This window comes from Euwallacea fornicatus, chromosome 1 (genome assembly GCF_040115645.1).
Source record: "Euwallacea fornicatus isolate EFF26 chromosome 1, ASM4011564v1, whole genome shotgun sequence".
In the NCBI taxonomy this organism is placed as follows: domain Eukaryota; kingdom Metazoa; phylum Arthropoda; class Insecta; order Coleoptera; family Curculionidae; genus Euwallacea; species Euwallacea fornicatus.
In genome coordinates, this window is record NC_089541.1 from 7731210 (window position 1) to 7746017 (window position 14808).

At 36.7% G+C, this 14808-nt stretch overlaps 1 protein-coding gene across 10 annotated transcripts in view; it reads right to left on the reverse strand.

The window, feature by feature from the left end:
* Positions 1–14808, reverse strand: part of cpx (complexin) — a 220394-nt gene that overhangs the window by 145979 nt on the left and 59607 nt on the right. For 8 of the 10 annotated variants that reach the window (XM_066290630.1, XM_066290703.1, XM_066290228.1 and 5 more), the window contains 2 exons: positions 11768–11810; positions 2101–2136 (listed from right to left, as the gene is read on the reverse strand). The gene's annotated coding sequence lies outside the window, so the exon portion shown is untranslated. The remainder of the gene's footprint in view (positions 1–2100; positions 2137–11767; positions 11811–14808) is intronic. The other 2 variants (XM_066290793.1, XM_066290856.1) reach the window with 1 other exon arrangement.

The window sequence follows — 14808 nt, forward strand, 5'->3', positions numbered from 1 at the left end:
AAATGAGATATAAGTACCATGGCTGCCGGAGTGCCTGAATATTTTCAAATGCTCAAGTAGCAGAAATTGAGCGAAGCACACTTTCGATTCGTGCTCATGACATCATCTCCGAATTCGAGACTTCGCCCGAACTAACCTGAACTAAATAAACACATATACAGGGTGTTTCCTAACTACGTGTAAAAAATTTAAAGGCGTAATCCTCGACTGATTTTGAGTCAAAAATGTCTAATAAACATATGTCCGCAAATGCCTTGTTTCCAACCCCAATAGAGCGTTGAAATGTGACAAGAAAGAGATTTTATTTCCAAAATGACTCAATTTGGGTGTTTGAATTTTAGAAAAGACAATTCCGGTGGTTCCGGGGTTTTCTTCAATACGTCTTAAGATTTCTTCCTCCACTTCTGGTGTTCGACGTGTTATTGCCTTTCCTCCTGGAGTTTTCATAAGAGATCCTGTATGACAAAGACGTTGAAAGAGGTTTTTAAAGGTTTAGTGGTTTGGAAACCTTTCCATGTAAATGCGCCTCGCTGCCAAACACTTACCATCAGCAAGGCCGTAAACAAAAACCATATTGGCCATTTCTTGATTAGTGTAATTGGGCATTTGAAAAATTTTCAAAACTGAGGTATAATCTGATTTTTGGGACACAGAACTAAATTCTTTCACTTTAGAGAGTAAAACACCAAAATAACACTGACTATCTTGTTTGTAGTAGTGGAAGTAGCAAAAAAAACTAACAATAAACAAGTTAGTAAATACCACCAAACCGTTTGGAAACCTTTAAAACCTTTTTCAACATCTTTCAGTCAATACCCCCTGTATCTTGGAAACAAGGCATTTGCGGACATATGTTTATTAGACATTTTTGACTCAAAATCAGTCGAGGATTACGCCTTTAAATTTTTTACACGTAGTTAGGAAACACCCTGTATATATATTATTTCTCTTCAGTAAGAGATATTTTCAGTTTTGACTTTTACAGCTACGTCCATTCGTCAGAGTACATCATTCATTTTTTCGATGATTTCATCTAACGAATTCAAAAACTCTTAAGAGAGACTTAAGGCGGCGATTTCTCAAAGCTCTTTGGCTTCTAAAATTGAAACCTTAATGTACGTATAAAATGAGCACAATATAACGTAATGTGTCATGTATAATATACCTCTCAATTCCAGGAAAGCTCGTTACATCTAAAACTAATCAAGTGAGAATGAGTACTGGAATGAAGCCCGGTCAGTTTAAATTCATTCAAGTTGGGTCAGATCTGAGTATTTCAGCGTCAGATTGGACTATTCATGGAGTAAAGGCCCGTGAATGATACCATGAAAGTTGCCTTTATCCACTTTGAAAAACAAAGAAACGTTCCTAATTAAATCCTCGTATTTTGGCCTTAAATTTAATACTTGCATATTACCTCATTCAAAGAGCTCTTCAGTTGTCAAGGCATAATTAAAAAAGTTCGGAAACTTAAGCCACAAACTATTCTCGACGTCAGTTTGGTGCAACTCGGAGTAATTTGTTTAGAAATAAAATCTTTTAACGACTAGGTCGATTTCCTCTTGTTTTAGCTTAGATTTCCTGAGCTTGTAATGGAGATCCTCAGGATTAAGTTTCAATTACTAGACCTAATTTGAAAACTTTTTCAAAGATTCCCGTTAAATTTGAGTAATAAAAGTTAACATTCGGTCGTAAAAATGGACATGTCGTCCTCGGTTATTTTACATGACGGCATTCCTTCTTTCGGGCAAGTTCCCCGAATGCCGATACCAAAAACATTATGGATTCAGGAAAATATTTGTCGTTTGTCGAGTGACATCGTCAGCGCGACATCTGCGTCGCTTTAAGCGACACGAAGAATAAGATATATCGATATTCCATTCAGAAAACAAAATTCCTCCAAACGGAAAAAGGATATTTACACACCATTAATTTGCGGATATTTGCTTCCTCGAAAACTAAATTTAGTGAAACACACACTTCATTTCATATTATGGGCTTGTAAGGGGCGCAAACTTCTTGATTAAGAAATTCGTATGCAACGGCGAGTGAGTTCTGAAGAATGGCTCGTTCTACAGATTTAATTAAAAATTTACTTACTTGTTGATGGCTCCCGAAGTCAGTAACTCGGTGTTCCTGGAATAAATAAGTACGCCACTATTAGGTTTTTCTACAAATAAGTAAATGTGAATTAAGCAAGAATAATTTTGAACCGCGCCACAATGAAAAGTTCCAGTCAATAGGAGTCTTAATGTTATGCATTAGTGCCATATCAAAGTTGAAAAATCTATTATAATGTAGCATACGGTGACAAAAATGCATTTTATAGGAAAGGTTGTATAAATGTATTATTGAACTGCTCCGTTGTAGAATCCGTAGCATTTTTGCAGAATCGAAGAAAGTAGTGTGAAACGAAAACGATAAGGAAACTCTGGTGATATGTTGATGAGACGAGGTGTAGGAAGCGATGACAATGGCTGGAAATGCAATTTATAGGGTGAATATCGGAATGTGCTTTAAACAATAGTGCCGATTATTAAATCTTATGTTGATTAGAAGCTCGGAAATGTTATATTTTGAGGACCTCACGAGCAGGAACATTTTCTTTATGGAAAACGTGCATTTTCGATACCGTTAACCAATCGCTAACGGCCAAAATGCGACTTGTAAAATGGCAGTAGTTGAATCTGAGCTACCTTCAGCATGTTCAAGACTCTGAAGCACTAAAAAATACGGTTTTGCAGTTTCATTATGTAAAGTTTTTATGGGCCTTAAATTTCAATCCCAAAGTCCACAATAAGATGTAGTTCGAAACGCCATTTCAAGCATATTTCTATAGATTTCGCTTTTTGTAAAGAACATTCAACAAAAAAATCTGCTTTAATTAAAACCCATGAACAAAATAGAAAAACTTAAATAAGTTCCCTTTAATTTCGACTTACAATAGGTTTTCAGTATTTTGCGGCCAGCATAAGCAATTTTCAGGATAAACAAAGGAATTTCCCGTTAGGAAATTACTTTCATTCTTTCGTTTGTATTTCGCTATGACTTTAGAAATTATGGAGGCCAACTTATTTTTAAAGCAAAGATGAAAGAAGGATGTTGAACAATTTTCCACCTAGTGATGCAATACCCCGGAGTACAACAATTCCGGGCGTATAATTTTATGCAGTGACGGATTATTTCCGAAAATTTTCAAATCGAGGCGGAACTATGCGAGGCAAAACTTCATAACTTTTATTCAAACTCCAATTTAAAAAGTTGGTTCTATTAGCCACGAAATATTAACGACTCGAGTTTGGATTTAGAGTACCACCAGACGTTAAGTCTGCACACATGAGTAAATCGCTTCAAATGCGATTTGAACATTAAACACCGTCACGATTTAAACGTATGCAAGCATCTCGGTTACAACCTCAAAAGTATTTGAAGCACTTTTAGAGGGACGCGAACAAAGGGCTTTAGATTGGTCTCGAAAGATTACAGGGGGAACCGAAAACTGAGAAATTTATTCTCGCAGAAACCAGAACCAGGACTTTTAAATTAAAGAAGAACGAAAATCGTCAGCGAAATTAAAAGCCAGGCTTCGGCCTGACAGATTAAAATGCCGCCGCTGTTAGATAGAGTAAAATGAAGAACGGCACAACTCCGTTATCTAAATGAAACAATGAGTTCAGGTTGTGACATTTCCTTGAAAAGAACTTGTTACGGCTGGAATTTCAGACAAAATTTTCAAATAAATGAATTACCGTGTTTACACTTCTTATACACCACTAATTAAGACCGATTCAAACTTCCACTAGAGCTGCCGCAATTAAAGAGACAAGTGCTTGGAACTTCGAGTTTCGTGTCTTGCTTTGAAATGTTTTGCTGCTGTACTAGCTGTACCATTAAAGACTCCTACGCGCTTTATAAGCTCGAGTGATTCTTTTAATTTAAAATAATTACATTTGTTTCTCATGCAGGTGATATCATTTAATTAAACATGACCGGCCCCTCTCAGAGGTTTTGTACAATAAGCTGATCCTCAGTCAGATGGGCGTCGAACATGCACTCAAAATGGCCGAATGGGATTCGCATCAGGAACGTGGTCAGCGAGGTGTTAAGCACATCCAGCAGTCGAGGAGTTCAAGCTGGAATTAACTGGACGTTTCAGTGGATTTGTTTGTACGAAGCGGACTTTTTTGCTGACTTTAAAGTCAAGATCGAAGTGCTTTTTTTGAAGTGTCGACGAACTCTTAAAAGCAGGATACATTAAGGACTTTTGATAGACAGTGAGAAAGGTTCTTGTAACATCTAGTTCACATAAAGTGCTCGTTTTAGGGACAAACTAATATCAGAAGTTGCTCAGTGCAAGTACGAAGATGTCTCACTCTGGTTTCGGGTATGTTATTGGTCTCCCGATGATGTCCCTATATAATTCCGCACTCGAACCATTTGTTTTTTGCGAAATTTAGTTACTCCGCATTCTCGAGTCACCCTGCAATGAGACTGTATTACATTCCCTAATAAATAACCATTAATTTCGAAAGTAGTTCTGAAACTCTCACATTTAAAGTCCCTCAAGCGAAAGGAGTTTCCCTAATGGAATGTCAACATTGGCAAAACTTGGCGTTAAAATGTTTTATAATCATTAAATAGCGTAACTTCGTTACCGCTTCAAATTTATTCCTCCTACCATAGGGAAGATGTTCATGAAGAATATTATAATAAACAACGCACCTGGTTATGTAATATAATAATGTCAACGAGCCAACTTTCAGGACTTTCAATTTCCTTCCATAAGTTTATTTCCAAAATTAAATTTCTTAAAGACTGTGACCACTCGAGACTTCGTTTCTCATTAGGAATCCCTTCAAGGGACCTGAATTTATCTTCAATAGATCTTAGAAAAGCCATTTCCCAAGTGTACTAAAACGTCAGCAATTCTCAATTAGATTAAGAAGGCGCCAAGGTAGACGAACAGGAGCTTAAAATATCGTCGTTTAGTTACCATAATTTCCCCCCAAAGCCCTTTACATTATTGTCAAAGGAGCTTGCCAGTTTGAGACATAGGATAGAGATTTTTAGATTCTGATGTAATGGCCTAATAAATTAAAAGCACTTGACTTATACAGGGTAGTTTCCATCTAATAAGCGAATATTCTTTAAAAATATTACAATTTTGCCAGTAACTCTGACAGTTTTTGAGATGATTAATTCAAATTTTGAAATGAAACAAATCGCACTATAATATACGCACACGCACTAGACAAATTAGGTTGTTATTAAAATTTACAAAAAGATGCTACATAACTTTTTGTAATGCCCCACGATCCGTTTAGTTTTTTTTAGCTTTTTACAAAAATATGAGCCAAAACACTCCGATGTTATTGTAATTTTTCAGCATTCGGTACTAAGGCGCAGCATGTGGAAATGAAATATTAGATTAGTGGAAAATTTGCATGCATTGCGTGATATTTTTGTGAATAACCTAAAACGGTGGTAACTGTATAGCAAAATGACATGAACGATAAAGATTTTAAATTGAACAGCGAACTCCGAATTTATATATTCAAAATAAGTATTAACTCTTTTCTGTGGCGCAACTTTCGCCAAAGATCTATGCAAAAAGGGCATGTGGGTGAAGTTGGCCCTTTGGATAAGTCCGCCCTGTATACTCTGAATGGAGGTAAATTTAATATCCTACTATGCTCCCCCAGAGGCGTCTCCTTTTGGTGCCACAATGCAGAGACAATAACAAAATATATTGCTCAAGATGAAAAACCTTTTCCTTCGCATAAAATTTCATTACAAGGTCCCTTTGTCACTGTCTCAAAGAAATAGCTTTTTCGCCTGCTAAGATCCCGAAAAGGGCTTTCTTTCTTCATTAGGCTTCTAGAGTTTCCAAGTATAGCTGCACTTATATTAGGAGTCGGTTATTAAATTTCTTTTTGGAAGGATTATTATATTCTAGGGACTGCTCAAAGAAACTCCCTCAGGCGAGAGATGCGTAAGAGCCAGAAAAGCAATTCATTCCCCAACATCATGGTCCATAAGATTCACTTTTCTTTTGGTAGTTGCCTATTAAGTCAGTTTATCGATTGGGACAGTTGAGAAGACAAAGGCCTAAAGTTTGTGCATAAAATATTCATGTTGTTATCTGAAACGACAAGACTCTGTTATCGATCTCTAATGGAAATCACTGAGGATAACAGAATGGTTAAGCGAGATGCACTGTCGAGAACTACGGGATTCAGTGTTTTATTGTCCTTATGAATAATTGATTGCGGCTTGAAAATTCTTTGCGAAAGAAATTGTCCAAAAAGTGTAAGATTTGGCATGACAGGTGAATAGACAAAAACAATAACTACGTCACTAAAAGCAATGTAGTTGAAACCATAAAGATAAGAACGTTAAAGTACACTTAAGCGTTTACTAGAGCTTCCATGTTGAAGACATTAACCATAAAAATGCTATAAATTCCATCTGATCATAAGCGCAGCTTAGTCCAACAAGCTCAAAAACTTTATAGGCGTTTGAAAAATATTGACTTTAGTACGGAAAAGATCTCACATAAAATGTTGTATAATAGAATACATAATAGTCTTCGCTGTTATTGTGCAAGGGTCTCTTGAGAGAATATCCTCAAAGTAACAATTCTTGCTCAGATGAGAATACGGCGACTTAATTGAATCTACTTCCTGATGCTTGCTTATCGCTTGGTGGTGCTCATATTTTTTCCCATAGCCAGCATTTCTAAATTCTACATTCATATGCATAAATACCAGGTCTACCGGTATGAAATGAGCGCTATTTTGTGAAAATAAAACGCAAATTTCAACGAGGAAAGTAAAAAAAAATTATTCTAAATATTGACCATTCGTTTCTACACATTTTGACCACCTTTCTGGCAATTTATGGATACCACGCCAATAGTAATGTGCCTCTTTGGCATCAAACCAATTAGACACCTAATTTTCTACTTCTTCGTAGGAATCGAAGTGCTGCTCAGCCAATGCGTGTCCTATCGATGAAAACAAATGGTAGTCCGAAGGAGCCAAGTCTGGTGAATACGGCGGATGGGGTAGCAACCCCCAGCTAAGTGTTTTGATGGTATCTTGAACCGGTGTTGCTTTGAGTGCAGTGCGTTGTCATTGAGCAAAATTACCTTCCCGTGTCTTCTAGCCCATTCTGATCGTTTTTCGATCAATGCATTGTTTAAATTAATCAATTGTTGTCGGTAGCGAACAGTATTAACGGTTTCACCAGGTTTTAAAAGCTCGTGGTCCACCACACCTTTCTGATCCCACCAAACACGCAGCATTGCCTTCTTGCCGAATCGATCGGATTTTGCAGTCGATGTTGATGGTTGTCCCGAATCAACCCATGAATTTTTCCGTTTAGGATTTTGAAAATAAATCCATTTTTCATCTCCAGTAACAATTCGATGCAAAACTGATTTTCTTTCGCACCTTTGAAGCAAAATTTCACAGGTGTTTTTTCGGTTCTCCACCTGTCTTTCATTCAATCCGTGCGGCACCCATTTTCCACGCTTTTGGATCTTTCCCATAGCTTTTAGACGATCAAAAATTGTTCGTTGTGCAACATATAACATTTCTGCCATTTGCTTTTGACTTAAAGTGTCATCTTCATCCGATATTGATTGCAGTTCGGGGTTTTCAAACTTTTTTGGTGGTCTGCCACGTTCTTCATTTTGCACATTAAAATTGTTATTTCTGAATCGTCGAAACTATCTTTTGCACGTTGCTTCTGATAAAGCACAATCACCATATGCCTCGACAAGCATCCGATGCGACTCTGCAGCACTTTTCTTCAAATGAAAGCAAAAAATTAATGCTTTCCGCAAATCATCACTTTGTGGTACAAAATTCGACATTTTTGACACAATTAAATAATATATTGTTATTTGTTCAAGGACTTGAGTTGTACTAAATATGTTTGTCAGTTTGCATACCAATCAAGCAAACAAAAAAAAGGTTTGTTTACAACAAATGCCCTATATCGAGACATTTATATCCTGACACTCACTTCATACCGGTATACCTGATAGATGTTTGACACTTAGACATTTCTGACAAACTAGTTATTATCGAACTTGCACTTCCAAAATTTGATAAGCTTCATTCCATTTATCCATTTTCCGGATTTATTCGTCGATATTCTGCAAATACGCAAGGCAAATTTTCATTCCAATAGCGTACTACATTGCTTAGTTTATACTCTATTACAATTCACCTTTAGTCCCAGTTCCACCGAGGATTTTGGCGGGAAGGGAATATTACGGAATCAACGTGTTTGTTTATTTTCTTAATTAGATTTTTACGCAAGACCACTCACTCTACATTAAAACACCTAAAAGGCAAAATTCCGAGGACTTAATCCTTATTTACTTTCCGGGCGAAGCTCCGGACTCCGTTGAAAGTGTACATATTTACGTTCCCTCTGAATAGTGGCACAAATTCTAACTTTTACTTTGGCGCCAATCATTCGAGCGTAAAAAGACGCCATGTAATCATACGTCAACATTGACAAATTCTCCTGTAGAACCTGACGAAATATCAAATAAGTCGAATTACAGGACATTTTCGTGCTTTATTTCACCCTCCAAAAGATAACACATTTTGGCGCACTTAGTGAAGACCCTAGATTATGAGGAAGTATAAGAACGTTTTCTCACGAATTTTCAAGATGTGAAAGTTTGGAAAATTGCAAAAGGCTGGAATCTTCCCCCCTATTGAAAAATGGAAAAGATTGGAAGCGTGTGCTACGTCATACATCGCGTGCGATGAAGCTCCTCCTACAATGCGCATGCGTGAGCACGCAAACAGATAGTATAAATGGGGCGAACGGTACCGTTGCCGCAGAAGTCGTCGTGGAGGAGCGTGGGAGATTACTTCGCCCATTGGCTCATCGACCTTCGTGAAGATTGTAGAAAATTTGAATGAAACATCTGGAGGAAATTTCATTAAACCATGGCTTTAAAGTCCGGAAAACTCTTTAGAGCTGAATTTGAGCTATCGCGAAGAAACATGTTTTTGTTGTGGTCTTTTGCATTTGAAACCTGAATTGGTACACTTTTATGGAATTAAACAAGTGGCAGACTCGTTCCCATCCTAAATCATGGCAATTAATTAATTCGTGTCCTATCTGACATGTCCAGACGGTTCCAAAAACAGATCAAACAGCCCTTTTAACTGAAAAAGGTTTAAACTCAACAGCAAAAGGGAAACCACTCAAACTGAGGCCCCATTAATCTTAATTTTGGTCTGCTAAAATTACCCTATCGTAATTAGCAAAAATTGCAATTGGTTTCCGTACATAAATTGCTGGTGACAATTATTTTCCAATCCATTTCAAATATTCCATTAAAACTATACACAATTCCCGATTCTGTCTATAATATCATGAACATTGATCAATTCACTGAATACCAGTAGGAAACAAGGAATACGATTGTAACCTCCAACTATTCATATTGGAAAGCTAATCAACACTGATACATGGTTTCAAACTCCCTTCCTCTATCTCTCTATATCCCAAACGCAATTTCCGGGCTAGTCTTTGATGTAATGAAATATTTAGTTGTTTACGTACGCTTTAATTAAAATGTATTACTACAGAAATATTTATTTTTTAGTCATATAACGAGAATTCGAGAGAATCGCAAATAATATACGTATTCTGAACTTTCTTAGGCATTTGCTAAACAAGAATACGTTTATTTGAGTCGAAATGGCCAGAGCTGAAAATAAAAGCTTGCAATAAAGTGGCGAGCTTCCCAAACTTTTATAGTTGCCAGCTTTTTCATTCGAATAAGGTTTATTACAAACTGTCTGTAACCAACGATTAAAAGTTTACTGTTTAGAAGTGGAGTGTTAGTAAGATATTGCAAAGGCAAAACAATTATTAAAATATCTTTTAAGCGAATTGTTTTCTTTTTGCGATCGAGCTGAAAATCATAAAAATTCTGGTGCCATTTGGTTTTTATTCTTTCTTGGCCCCTGGCAGATTGAGGACGAGAATGGAAATTGAATAGTCGTTTTCAACTTCCGGTTTTTATGTATTTGCTCTTCGAACTCCCATTCTTTATAATTCAATAGCACAGGGTTATCCGTCCCAGGATATTGAAAATCCAAGTACGAAAACAATGCCCTTAAGTGCTCGACATTTCTCAGCCTTTCTCCGAGGCAGTTTTCCATTTCCTTTAATTATAATTTAACTAAAAGACCGAAAGACTCTTTCAGGGCTTGTTTTGCTCATGGATTACGCGGATCTTTTTTGGCACCAATTTTTACCCGTCATTTCAACGAATAATTTTGGCTAATACTAATAGAGAAACAAATTAAAGTTCGGAGGCCTAAAGTCGGGCAAATTCCTTTGAACCACGTTCCGTCAATATTGACTATCGATTAGAATGGGCTTTTCCAGTTTCAAGTTTTAAATTCAATCTAGGACGAGGGTAAATATGTACATTTTTAGCTAAGAACCCTTTTCGGACAGACGCCTTCTAAGCAAACAAGAGAAGCTCCGCTTGTTCAATCTTTTGCCCTCGGGCAGGCTGGTCAGCGGTTTTGTTTTCTTGTGTATAGTTTGTTTTCAATGTTTTTACGAGAACTTGAACATGTTGCCAAACAATCCGAGACAATTCCTTCTAAAGGATACCAATGAGTCGACAGATGAATACATAGTGAAGATGCCTGATAAAAGAATGGACAAACCCGTATCATATAAATCGGCTACGAGGACAAAGAAGGTTGTTCCGGGAGCAAATTTTTCGGAAGGAATGTCGAGGTCTGTCCATTAGCACGTCGCGGAAATTTCACAGGAAGTAAATATATTTTTGCTAAAATATCCCAGGAATTGTTTCTAAGAGCTATATGATTTGTGTGTGAACTTCTGCAAACCCTATAGGGGTTAAAGGGCATGAGCAACGAAAACATCAAAATCCCAAATTAATACAAAGGTAAGAGTTAACAATCCCTCGGGCAAAACCCATTTCTTGTTTGACTTTCTCCCGGTATCCTCTTTTGGCCCAACTTATTGTCTGACAGATAACACACATACACACCCTCCTATCTTATCTCAGCCCTTAAGGTCATGTTGATTAAAGTCTAAACCTTAGTGGCTGTTGATGAGCTTTGACAAGGCTTAAATACAAGTTCATTAGGGCCTACCGTGGGGCGCTTTATTCCAAAGACAAACACAAATGGCAAATTTCGATGGGGAGAAAACCTATATTCGAACCTAAGCACAGATAATAAACCTTGTCCTATTGTCGAATAGAAAAGCCGAGCCAATTAGTTGGCTCCCTTCTTCCTGGTGAAGAGGTTTATTAAGACACACTTTGCCAAACTGTTCAATTCAATTAGCAAAAATTGAGACTGCGATACTGAGAGAGAGGAATTTTCTATAGATTTGCGTTGGCTTTTTTAAAATTAAAAAAACTAAGTCGATTACTTATAAAAGACGATGAACTTATCCAAAAATTTAGACTTTATACTTTATGCAAAAATCCTTTGAAATTCTCCTCGGGTGACTGAGTTATTGTAAAAGCTGATCAAACAAACTCAAATGCCCAACTGACTTGGTTACCTTTAAAGTTTCTAAATATAGCCCTGCTATTTCGATGTACTCCACTTGAAACGGGGTGAAAATAAAATGAGCTTTCGCAAATTTAAACTGGTGAAACGTTCAGTACTCTTCTTTGAGGCAAAATTGAGTTCTTCATGTGAGGGCAATTTGATAATTGAAATTTTTTACTTACCGGATATTCGGTCGGGGGTTTCAGCAATTCCAGGCAGTTTCACCTACAATAAAAAAAAATTTAGACTAACAAGAAAATGTAACTTTCTGCTCCTCAAAATTGATTTTCGTCTTGCACAAACCCGATTTTCGAGCAAAATGAGAAATACCAGACCCACTTCTGGCCCCTAAATAAATAATATTCAATTTTGACATGGGGTGTGCGGCAGTTTCAAAGCTTTAACATGGATTCTTAATTTTTTATCAGGTACGGCATCGGTTGAAACATTTATGTGATATTCTTGTCAGGTTTTATTTCGAAAATCTGCCCACTGAGGGTGCCTCCAAGGAATAAAACATTTTGTGTGGCAAAAAAGTGATTTTTTTTTTAATGAATTTTAACGGAAACACATAAAGTAAAACTGCATTGTAATTTCAAGGCTTTGCCTCCGCATGTGAATGAAATGAGGGCGTTTAATTTCCACCCTTGTGTTCCTGTAATTTCAATCCTTTTGTTAGGTTGAATTTTTTCTAAGGGCGTACGTTTCTAAAAGGAGGCACTTTTAGTTCTTTTAAGCACGCACTTTCCGTTAATTGGGGACTGTTAATTAATACATGGGCCCAACTTTACTAACTCAAACGAAGTTTTTTATGTTAACTGTAACGGTCTTTAAAAGAAGTGAGACTCACTTTGAAGCGACACTTGAGACAAGCTGCTGCCCAGGTGCATTTTCCAAGTTTGATTAATTCGGAAAGTTACCAGTTCCATGAATAAATGGCAGCCTTGGGATTTAAACAAATGGCTGACAAATTTCCCAGGCATAAATTACGTGGAATAATTTTTTTGAGCGAGGCGAATTTGCAATTTTATCAACGGAAAAAGGAGTGATTAGATTGATCGCTCGGTTAAAAATGCTTGATTAATATGCGAGGATTTACCGATCAGCCGAAAAGGAAAATATTGTTCTGGAAGTGTCGTATTACTGCCCGCTTTTTCCTGCCCCATTTCCCTGCCTGTTCCCCGGTTTCCCTGCTCCATTTTCCATCTCGCTTTCCTTGCTCGATTTTTCCGACGCATATGTTTGTGACGCAATACGTATGTAGGGTATATTGATAATGCAAATTGGATAATCATTATAAAAAATAATCAGAAAAATATATAGCCATACATTAAAAAGTATAATTCGTATTTATTTAAATGAAGCGAATTCGAAACATTTTATTTATCTGTAACTATATATACCTAATACTGACATATTTATTTATTAAAATTAATAATGAAATTGGTAATTGGCTACTGGAAAACTCTGATGTTTTATAAAGGTACTTAATTGGATGCATTTCAGCCAAAACGAAATAAATATTGTTATTTAAAAATATGCTAGAATGTTAATTATAAAAATTTAACAGCTCTCAATGGAATTAGCGCAGGAGCGAGTGCTGAAACAAGAGATTCCTTAAAATCATCGAAAAACGAAAGAGGCCGGACGACGTTAAAATCATGAAAGACGCTGAGAAAAGGAAAGAGAAACTGCGGCAGCTGAGATGAAGAAGAGAAAAAGAAAGCCACCAGACGCTGAAAAAAATAAACGGAAAAGCTATCGGCAGCAACCTAGCTAAGGAAAAAAGAGTGATTCGAAAAATGCTCAAATAAAAAAAAGAAAGGATGATCGAATAACTAAACAAACTAAAAAATTGAACGAGGCAATATAAAAGCCGACTACAGCCAAGAAAAGCGGAATAATAAAAATAACAACGACTTCCTGAATAATTGGTAAATAAAAACGTATACAAATGTTAATGAAGAGCACATAACAAAGAAAGAGGAAGGCAGGCTTATAGCTAATACTATAGATAAAACTAAAACTAATCCGAATCATCAGTTTATCCCTCACCTACCTAAAAACTAACCCTAACAGGCACACTTATTACCAGCAGGAGATCAACGGGAACAATCTAAATTACGGGATTTCAAAAGCATACTTTCTTTTGTATTTTAGGAAAATAAAGCCTCGTCATGTCATGTCAAAAACTTTGTTAAACCCTCATTTACGTTGCTGCAGATAACATTAGCTTGCAAATTTGGTTTTAGCAGCCGTAGCAAAACCTGTATACACAGGTACGAAACTCTTTGGACAATCCAACCATCTAACGAACGAAACTTTGAAGACAACAATGAAATTTTGGGACGTATAAATTTTAGAACGATAATGCTCGCAGGTAGAAGTTAATTTCATTATGATTTTGAAAATAAACAAACCTTTAATTAGGAATGTGTTTAATTTCCTGAAAGTTGGCTGAAACATAAGCGTTGATTAACTTGAACACCAATGATAAGACCAGAGATTTCAGTGGCGAGATAAAAAATGTTATGTACGATGCGCTGTATCGTCAGCGTCTCAGAAGTCTCCATTTATCCAGCTGGAATCTGAAAATGGGACTCTCTCAACTTTCGTTTTAAATTTCCAGCGAATTAATTGAATACGTGACAGTTTTGGATGCTTTCAGAGTAGTTTTCCAATTACTTCTTTAGCGGGATTGCAGACACCACGAGAAAAATTTTCTCGAAGTTGCATTCCACGGAGAAGTTTTTTAATCGTGGTTTCTTTTAGAGCTCCAGTTTTTACAGCACATTAGTAAGTTGGCCCTCATAAAATTAGGGTCTGGAATCTCATACTTCCAGTCGTGGATATGATACTTAGGCATAGAAACGATGAAAAATTCTTGTCGATCTGAGGAAATGAGAATGTCTCAGTAATCCGAAAATCCCTTGCGGGTCCTGGAGATACTAGGGATCCATAAAATGGCCAAACATAAAAAATATTTCCGCGAACGAGGAAAAGCCTGAAGTCAGGAATAATTTTCTCGAGCTTAAAATAGGAAATTAAATCTAACGCCATAATTTTGCTGAAAACAGATTATCCGCTTATTCACTAATGTTTTCGCGGCTCGAGGGAAATTTATTTTAGCTGGATATGAAATTGGTTTTTATCACATACCATCCGGCGATTAAGTCCTTCGGAACAAATTGGATGAATACCCCTCGTATGTGAATGAAAAATT